This window comes from Dendronephthya gigantea, unplaced genomic scaffold (assembly GCF_004324835.1).
Source record: "Dendronephthya gigantea isolate DGI-Jeju-01 unplaced genomic scaffold, DenGig_1.0 000487F, whole genome shotgun sequence".
Classification (NCBI taxonomy): Eukaryota; Metazoa; Cnidaria; class Anthozoa; order Malacalcyonacea; family Nephtheidae; genus Dendronephthya; species Dendronephthya gigantea.
The window spans coordinates 39508-48461 of record NW_021163497.1 but is presented as its reverse complement, the minus strand read 5'-3'; the positions used below and the strand labels follow the sequence as shown (position 1 = coordinate 48461).

Sequence of the window (8954 nt, the reverse complement as noted above, 5' to 3'; positions counted from 1 at the left end):
TATTATATATATATATATATATTATATATATATATATATATATATTAATATTATATATAATATATATATACTTGCCTGGATAGGTATGAAAAAAAACAAAAGGAAACTTCTACAGGAACAGTTAAAATTCTTTAATATACACTTAAAAAGACTCCAGACGTTTCGCCAGTTAAGGCTTCTTCAGTGGACTAATAACATATCAAATAATCTATCCCCTATTTATATACAAAATATCCCGTGATACAAATAGACTACTTTGAAAGGCAATGTATATGCAAATCGTTCTTCCAAAGCATCCATTCATCAAACTGCCTGTATGTTTCTGGATTTCCAATGCAATATATATTCAGTCGATCGTAGGGACTGGCTAAGGGGATTATGACTTCGTGGTTCAGGACTTCAGGTTGATGTTAGATGGGGGATTATCACCCTATAGGGCATTCAGTCTCTCCTAGTGGGGCTTATAGATCCCCCACAGGAGGAAAGCATAAGGCCTTAATGAGTCTTTTAGGATGTACAACAGTACAGTATGTTAATCCGGAGTACTTCACCCCCATGACCCATTCTCCACACAAAGAATTTGCATCAGTTGTGTCTGATTTTAGCTCATAGTAATGATAGTATGTCTCTCAAGAGCAATTGAATCATTAAGGATCCGTAAATACAGTAAATTTCCCTCCGTATATATATAAATAAAAAGGCATACTTCGAAATCCGGACCGGAGTCGGACTGAAAGAAAACCCGGACCCGATAAAAATCCGGACTCGTAACCGGACTTAAGTTCAGAAAACCCGGACTCAAAATTGAAAAAACACGGATTCTAAACTGGACTCAAAATTATCCAATTATTCAATTCGGAATTATCATTGAAGCCGTTACCAATGTCATCCTCCATAAAACTTCTTCTCGCTACACTGACGATAACTAGATCTAAAGGTTCGGGCGGATCTCTTTCTCTGGTTTTAGAACTTGTCTGCAACCATAGCACATAGACACTTTTTGTTTTCTATTATCTATCAGAATTAGAGCGCAATTCAGAAATTAAGCAATAGACACTTTCACTGCAATATATACATAATCACCGGCATGAAATTATTCTTTCATGCGCGCCGAATTAATACTAGTTGTCCTTGACGTTGATAGAGCTAGTTTCTCACAATTAAACAAACCATTAAAACCATTATAATACCAGCAGAAAAGATCTTGGAAACCCGAGATCTGAGGTTTAAAACCAGACACAAGTTTACGGTCGTATTTCGACCAGCCTCGTCCCCGGCGCGTGTTTTATTGATCGGTGTTTTCAATATTAATCGCGTAGTAATGTTTGTCTCGCGGGAGGACACGCACGAAGCGACAGCGTGGGGGAGAACGCGCCTGGCAGAAAATGTTTCGAAAAGTGAAATTTGTGTCGAAAAGTGAAATTTGCATTGTTGATAATCTTTGATACCTTGAATAAGAACAGCATTACAGTATTAAATGGTTGAAGAACTTAACAAGTCGTTTGAAAACGTGATATTGAAGGTAAATCTTATATTTTCTGCAATCGCGCATAATACATCTTCGGATTCTTCAAATGTTTCTTCCGCCATCCATGGGTATATTTGACACAAAGTAACAGCAGGAAATTATTCTTCTATCCGCTAAACACAGACATTTTCTACTGACAATAATTTAAGTGTGGCATGTGTTGTACCATATGTTTCAAGCACCATATTACAAATGCAACAACTTTAGCCGTTTCTGATTGGTCAATATTACTTAGTTGTGAAACAGAAATTATTTATTGCCTTTAAGCAATGTTCTTTTCGGCAGTTTGAATCAGACTGTGCGCCGCCATTGTTACCTGCACATGCGAGTGCGGAGCGCGATTATTATTTAGTGAAACTTGTTAGTCAAGTTGGTTTTTGGTCAGGCACACGTGGTTCCGCATCAATTCTCCATGGAGAAGTGTTTGCGAGGTCGAGTTTGTTGAAAAGGTTATTCTACCCTTTTGGTCATCAAGCTACCTGCTATACCTGTAGCAATCGCGTCTTACACGTTGCCCATTTTGCAAGGTTAGTACCTTATATGACTATAACTAAAGTTAACTAAACTCGGCTTTTAGTCAAAGAACTTGTAATGATCGCAAATCTAATAATTTCCTATCCGACTTTCCAGGAGAATGCTGTTGGGCGGATGAAATACAGCTGTCAAAGTGTGCGTTCTTTGCAACAAAAATCCTGTGGATACAATATTCTTACCCTGCTTTCATCTAAAAGCTTGTCAAGGTACTACGTATGATACGTGCTGGTATTGCTTTTTATTATGGCACGTGGTCTCGTGACTAAAATGGCGTGCGCTGATTGGTTCTTTGCCGGTCTACGTTGCCGTAGTAACGGTCCAACTCTCATATTTTTGAACAAAAACAAGCTTGCACTTTTATTTAGGACACGAAAAATATCGACGGAGAATGGACGAAGAAAAACATTATTTGGTACATGTGAATATTATATTTATTCATCTTTGATTTTTGTTTATATTACTGTATCATTCTTATTTAACGAGTAAAAAATAAAGTTTTGGAAGCCACTTCAGTGCTTGCTTGGCGACTGGCTGGCGAAAGAGCCGGCAAGAATGCTGCAGCGCGTTGTATAAATCAATAAACTAAATACTGTATGCCATTTAATAAATCCCTTCTTAACCGAATACGTTCGGTCCGTACTTGAAAAATATCAGACCTCGGTCTGATATAAAACTAACAAAAAGTTCCATATTTGGTACCATATTTGCTATAACACAACGTTGCCTTACATATTTCATTGAATCAAGTGCATTGCGTGGTTTTAGTGTGCGGAGCGTTTAAGTTTCGTGTCATGTTAGCGCAGTTTAGATGGTGTAACATATTGAGTTATTTGGCCCATATGCATATATCTTTTAAAACCTCTAGTTATTTGATGCTTATTTACTTTCTAAAAAATGAAAAAATCTCGCGGCGTTGCGGCATCATATCAAGTAAAATTTTGCACTTGTCACAGCTTGGTTAATGAATAAATTAAATTTGATTAAAGTAGGGCCTTTACTATATACGAGAGATGTTTCAATTGCTGTCCCGCGCTGTCTACTTGGCCATACAAATATGCCATCTTGATATAACTGTGATATAGGCCAACGTAAAGTCGAGGGTGATGAAAAATGTCGAATGTAGAAGTCGGGGGTGAGAAAAATGTCCAGGGTTATCGAGATTTAGAGAAATTGTTGAGGGTAAAAAATTTCAATCTGCCCATGCGTCTACACACAAGAGAAAATCAAAATAATGATGAAAGGAAAATGTTAAGTAAAAGAAATTTGATGCGCGTGGCAAGGTGTTTTCACAAGGTCAGTTTAAAAGAACTTTTCATTTTTGAATTTTTATTCTTAAAGTTTCCCCTCTTACATTTTGCTACATGTTCGAAGACGAATAAAGAAAAGAAAATTTCGAGGAAATTTGATGCACGTGGCAAGACATCCGTGACAACGGATTGTCTATTAGTGCAAAACAATCAGGTTTGTTCATAAATGTTTTACGGGACAAAGCGAAGAAAGGGTTCTGCTAACAACAAGCGAAACTCAGCAGACAGCCAAACTGTTGCAAGTAGATTCCCCAATACTTCAGCCACTCACCCGAAACCAGCTAAGCCTGTACCAGCATTTGGCACATTCTCACTTGGACTCTTGAAGTTTCTTGATAAAAAAGTGTCTAAGTGCTATTGTTGCAGACAGGTCCTAAAACCAGAGAAACAGATCCTACCCCAACCTTTAGATCTAGTTATCGTCAGCGTAACGAGGAGAAGTTTTATAAAGGATGGTGTTCTATACGACCGCAGTTTTCAGATTTTTATAGATTTTTATTGATTATATTGTAGTGTTATCAAAGTATACGATAAGAAAATGAACAGATCAATGTTTTCCCGTGGAAGATCACGCAAGCAAAATAGAAAATATTCAGTTTACACAGAGAAAATAATATTGTTTGTAATATATAAAAAAGTAATATTGTAATATTAGGCTGCATGGATTTATGTCCTACGCTTTACTAAGGTTTATTTTACTTTGCATGCCTAGACCAATTAAGCTCCTTAAGTTCCTAAACTTCGTGCACTGCAACAAATATAATCCATGCCATGAGTTGTTTCAATAAAAATGCTAATGGTAAAGAATACACATCTTATTAACCTTATGTATGAAATAATAATGATTGACCGTAGTCCGTTATAGCTCCCGTCACTGCACGAATGGTATTCCAAAAAGAGCTTCCAAATTATCTACCAGCATTTTGAGCCGCTGAAAATCTAACGAACGAAACGTCCAAATCCCGCCGTTTTTGGTCAACATACAAGTGAGGAAATGAACGAAAAGATTTTTTCCATGGCGCTTACGGATTTCATCAACATGCCTACCAGGCATGATGTTTGTCAAATCTTAAAAAGTGAAGTCATCATATGAATATGCATGCAATACTCTATTAGCCTAAAAATCGTTCTTTGTTTATGTTCTGATGAGGTAACAGGACGACATTCAAAAGAAAAAAATCTTTGACCAATTATTACTACACATGATAATGAACGGCACAAAGAGGGCATAATTGAAGCCTCAAATGAGGGTATCTTTGTGGACGATAGAGAAACATCTTGGGATTTTCAAGCTATACAGTGTGTGGTGGGGGTTGGGGCACAATCCTATGAATGCAATGGCACCCGGCCCTCGACTATGTCCTTCTTTTTGACACTGAAGCTGTATTTCAATGAACCGAAACCCGACTTTTACCGACATTTTTTTAAGATAGACTAAAAATTTTTCTCATTCAGATCAAAAGTTTCTATTAGCCCAAAAAGAGCTTATTTATTTAAGGTTGTTAATCATAATCTGGGACTTACCTTTGATAAAAAAATTTCGTACTGTATAAAATCGTAACGATTTATATTCAAAATTAAACACTGTTTCCTCAGAATCTAACTGCAGAGTGTCTTTCACCCAATTTGAGAAACCTAGATGCACAGCAAAAAAATTAGCGATTCACGATGTGCAGCATTTAAGAATTTTCCTTAGCATAAATTTCTCAAATTTTAAGGATTGGAAGTTGTTTAAAAATTCAAGTAGAGCTATCGTCAAGATACCATTTTTCAGCTAAGGCTCGAAGTCACGCTATAAAAGTGACCGAACAAAAGGCTCTCTAAAAATGGTTTCAAAATGGGGCTTTAAAATAGTGGTGCATGGTTGACCTCTATAACTAATAATAGGAATCCCCAACTCGATTGCCTATGCTTTTGCAACTATATTTCTTCTGAAGCACGTTAGCCAATAGCAATATTTTGCTTACTTGAAAGCATCCAGATTACTATTTCTTGCTTTAGAAATTCCACCAATTTCTCTTGACGCCTTGTTCTTACAGCCTGGAAATTGTGGTGTAGAGATTTGGAAAGGTAGCCCATTGCTGCCGTTGTCATTATCATGGATCCAAAAGTTTCTCCATTAGTTCCCTCGCGTACTTTTAGATGACTTCCAGGGGCGTAAAGGAAATCCATTCTCTCAACTGACGTTTTCCATATCTGTGGTTTGCTAAGAGAGAATGACTACGCCTGTATTCTAAAAGCTCACTCACACTCAAACTCATTGAGTGAGAGATCTTAATCTTCTCATAACGTTTCAATGGCGGTATTTCCAGCCGAACGGGGGCTTGATTTTCAGTGATTTACGTTATATCTTTCCATCTATTCAGAAAAAACTTTTTCATTGATCAGCATTAAAGAAATTTATATGTCACACTCGATGAGTATGAGTATGAGTGAGCTTTTTGAATACTGGCGTTACGCCTGTATTCTAAAAGCTCACTCACACTCAAACTCATTGAGTGGGAGATCTTAAGCACAATATTCTTTTCAGCAGCTTCACCCTCCAAAACAGCAATAACCTTTTCCTGATCTTGTAATTCCCTTTATAATCATTGACGTCATGTTTACTCTTTCCCATTTCGACGAAAGCATTTTTTCCAGCAGTTGTCTTGTCTGAGAAGGAATTTATACAATGTAACATGTATGAGCATTTTCTGTTCGCTCAACCGTGCATAATTATTTACGACAAAGAAAAAACAAAAAACCAAAGCAGTGATCTGTTCATGTTTTGGGACAACAGTAAAGCATTTGTGTACCAAGATTTCTTGTAGTGTTCAAAATTCACTCATCCTTGAATTCTCATTAAACAACACTCGCTCATAATAAACAGCACTCATTAATTGAAATAACGAAACCAATTGAAAAATATATTTAGGACTTGGTTTCTCGAAGTATACAGAAAACCACTATCAAACTCAATTTTTAATGTGAAAAACATATCCGTCACCGGGTTGAACATCTAAAATTAGAAAAATTGGAAAATTTTTTTTTTGCAAAATATTGAAAAATTGTATGGATGTTCTGCTAAATATTTTACTTAAAATTCTCCTAGTTTCAAAATTAATTCAAAGTTTAACGGAAGTTTCTCAAACACAAAATTCACTTTGCCAAACATAGAAACTAATTAGAAAAACAAAAACAAAAATAACAATTTTCCTCGTACGGTCTACGCTACCGGTTGAGTAATATAGGAAAATTAATATTTTTCTTTACCACATATTTTTCCGATGACTTCAAGGTTAACTCGGTGGCCTTTCTCATCGATTCTTGGCCATTTGTTAGGGCTTTAGGGTGCCATGCGCACGTATCCACCATGAACACCATCGCAACAGTTTCACCATTTCTTTTCAGTTCACTTGCCATTTCGTAAGCCAACAGACCGCCGAACGAGTAGCCAGCTGAAAATGCGTTTCAAAAATAATGGGCATGAGCAAACATCCACATACAATATACACTTAGCGTATGCTCCCGAGGGAAATAGTGAGATTTGTATTCCCAAGAGTCTGAATGTTTTCTCAAAAGTGAGACTCGAGGGAAAACAAAACTCACAATTTGCCGAGGTTGTGCACATTTTTTTTTTGTTATATAGTGTTTTGTTATATATGGAAAAAACCTTCGGGAAAAACCTCTCCCTGGCGGAAACAATGCGTTTATTATATGCGTTTATTTATGGTGGAAACTATGCGTTTAAGTCATGTGACTACGAGTGAACCAATCACATTTAAAATACACAGCGCCTATATAACAATAACTGATGTAACTGATGTACATGGCAGGTATTTTTCACTAAAAGACTCCTCTTGAATGACAGGACACTGCAAAATATTTTTTTAAATTTCCAGTTGGTGACAATATATAGTGTTCATAAAACGAGTTCTTACCAAGATAAAATGGACCTTCAGGCTGGATTTTTTTTATTAAATCTACATATCTTCGAGCGAGTGTCAGCACTGTTCCATTTTCACTCCTCTCAAATGACGTATCATCCACTCCTATACCATATAATGCAACATGTGCCTGAAAAAAATCATAACTGATGAACGAATGCCGTCACTATACGCAAGGTGCAAGCATTAATTATATAATTAAGTTTGTGAAATGATGGAGAATCAATACATATACAAATAATAATTGCATATCTCCTCTGAACTTGCATTTTACTGCCTTCATGTAATATTGCGTAACTTAATGCGGAAAAGTGTTTTTAAAACACGTATAATTTTTTATTTTTATCAATCAGGGCATAAAAATGATTCGAGATTTGCAGTTTTCTATACTGTTTTTTGTCAAACCAAGCGTAAGCTCTAAATTGATGTTATTATTGATTGATACTATATGCATCTTAATTGATGCAAGTTTGGTTTTAGCAAGATTCTTATTGGGTAAGAGTCTACAGACAATTCTCACTGTCTTATCACCTACAACGACATTAAACAATTGTTAACTTTGCTTCGGTAGATATCTTTGACCTCAGTCTGAATAATTCTTGATATCATGCTCAGCCTGATCCAATAATTTGTTAATAATTTGTTTTTTGATCCATATATAATTTATGAATCTGATTTAAAAGACCCTCCAACCAGACCAAGTTATTTAAAATCATTACCTGTTTTTGGAAACCTTGCGCGAATGACGCTAGTCCAAGTGCCAATTTTTCGCTAGAGTGTGTCATAAATACTTTAACAAATACGTTATCTGGAAAATAAATTGGAATAACTTTCTCTGGGAATGAAGGAATATTTATATTCTGCAGCTCAAGCCCATTCTTAACTCTTCCAATCGGTGTCATTGTTGTTAATTTCAGGTGAAATATTTTTTTTATCTTCCTCATGGTTAATTGCCAAACTGGTTTTCCTTTGCTTAATTATAATGGCGTACAATTTTTACGATAACTTACATAGGGTGAAGGATGATATTAGATATATATTAGAGATAGCGTATTAATTTAATAGATGTGTTTAAATTTTGCAAAATCGCAGCGAAGAAGGAAACAACGAGAGAAGCACTGCTCGCTTACATTTTCCTAACTAATATTTCGCTAAATGCTCGTAAAACGCTATCGTTTAATAATTGTTAAGTGTCTACATTTAAAGTCCTTGCTTCAGTTTGAGAGAAGCTTCATTAAAAATATTTCTATACTTATTTTAGAGGCATTCCGAAATAATTTACCAACTTTTAAATTTAATATCTCTATGATTTTTTCTTAAAAATACAACTACAACATATCAAAATCCAAGTTAGTCTTTCCTCTATAGTTTATTTGAAAGCTTCTCATTTCGACATTTCGACTTTGTCCAAGATTTTTATGTCATTGAAATTTCTAGTAACAGTGCAAATTTCTGTAACAACAATGCAAATTGGATCGAGATAAAATCGTTTAAGCAAAGTAGAGAACAAATTTTCGAGAGAAACTCTGTTAGTTTATTTGAGAAATTAGCAGAAAAAGAAGGATGGGTGTTATTAGTATTTTTACTGGCTCATTTATCTCTTTTTTGATCAAAAGTCACAGAAAAAGCTTACCTCAAATTTAGCCCCAATATTGTTTT

The 8954-nt window shown here is 35.6% G+C and overlaps 1 long non-coding RNA gene across 1 annotated transcript; it reads right to left on the bottom strand.

Annotated features, from left to right (window-relative positions):
• Positions 1–5903: 5903 nt before the first annotated feature.
• Positions 5904–8099, bottom strand: LOC114543580. The gene is made up of 4 exons (XR_003690107.1): positions 8015–8099; positions 7290–7425; positions 6622–6806; positions 5904–6021 (listed from the first exon to the last, which is right to left on the bottom strand). It is a non-coding gene; the product is annotated as an uncharacterized LOC114543580 (long non-coding RNA).
• Between the last annotated feature and the right edge of the window lie 855 nt (positions 8100–8954).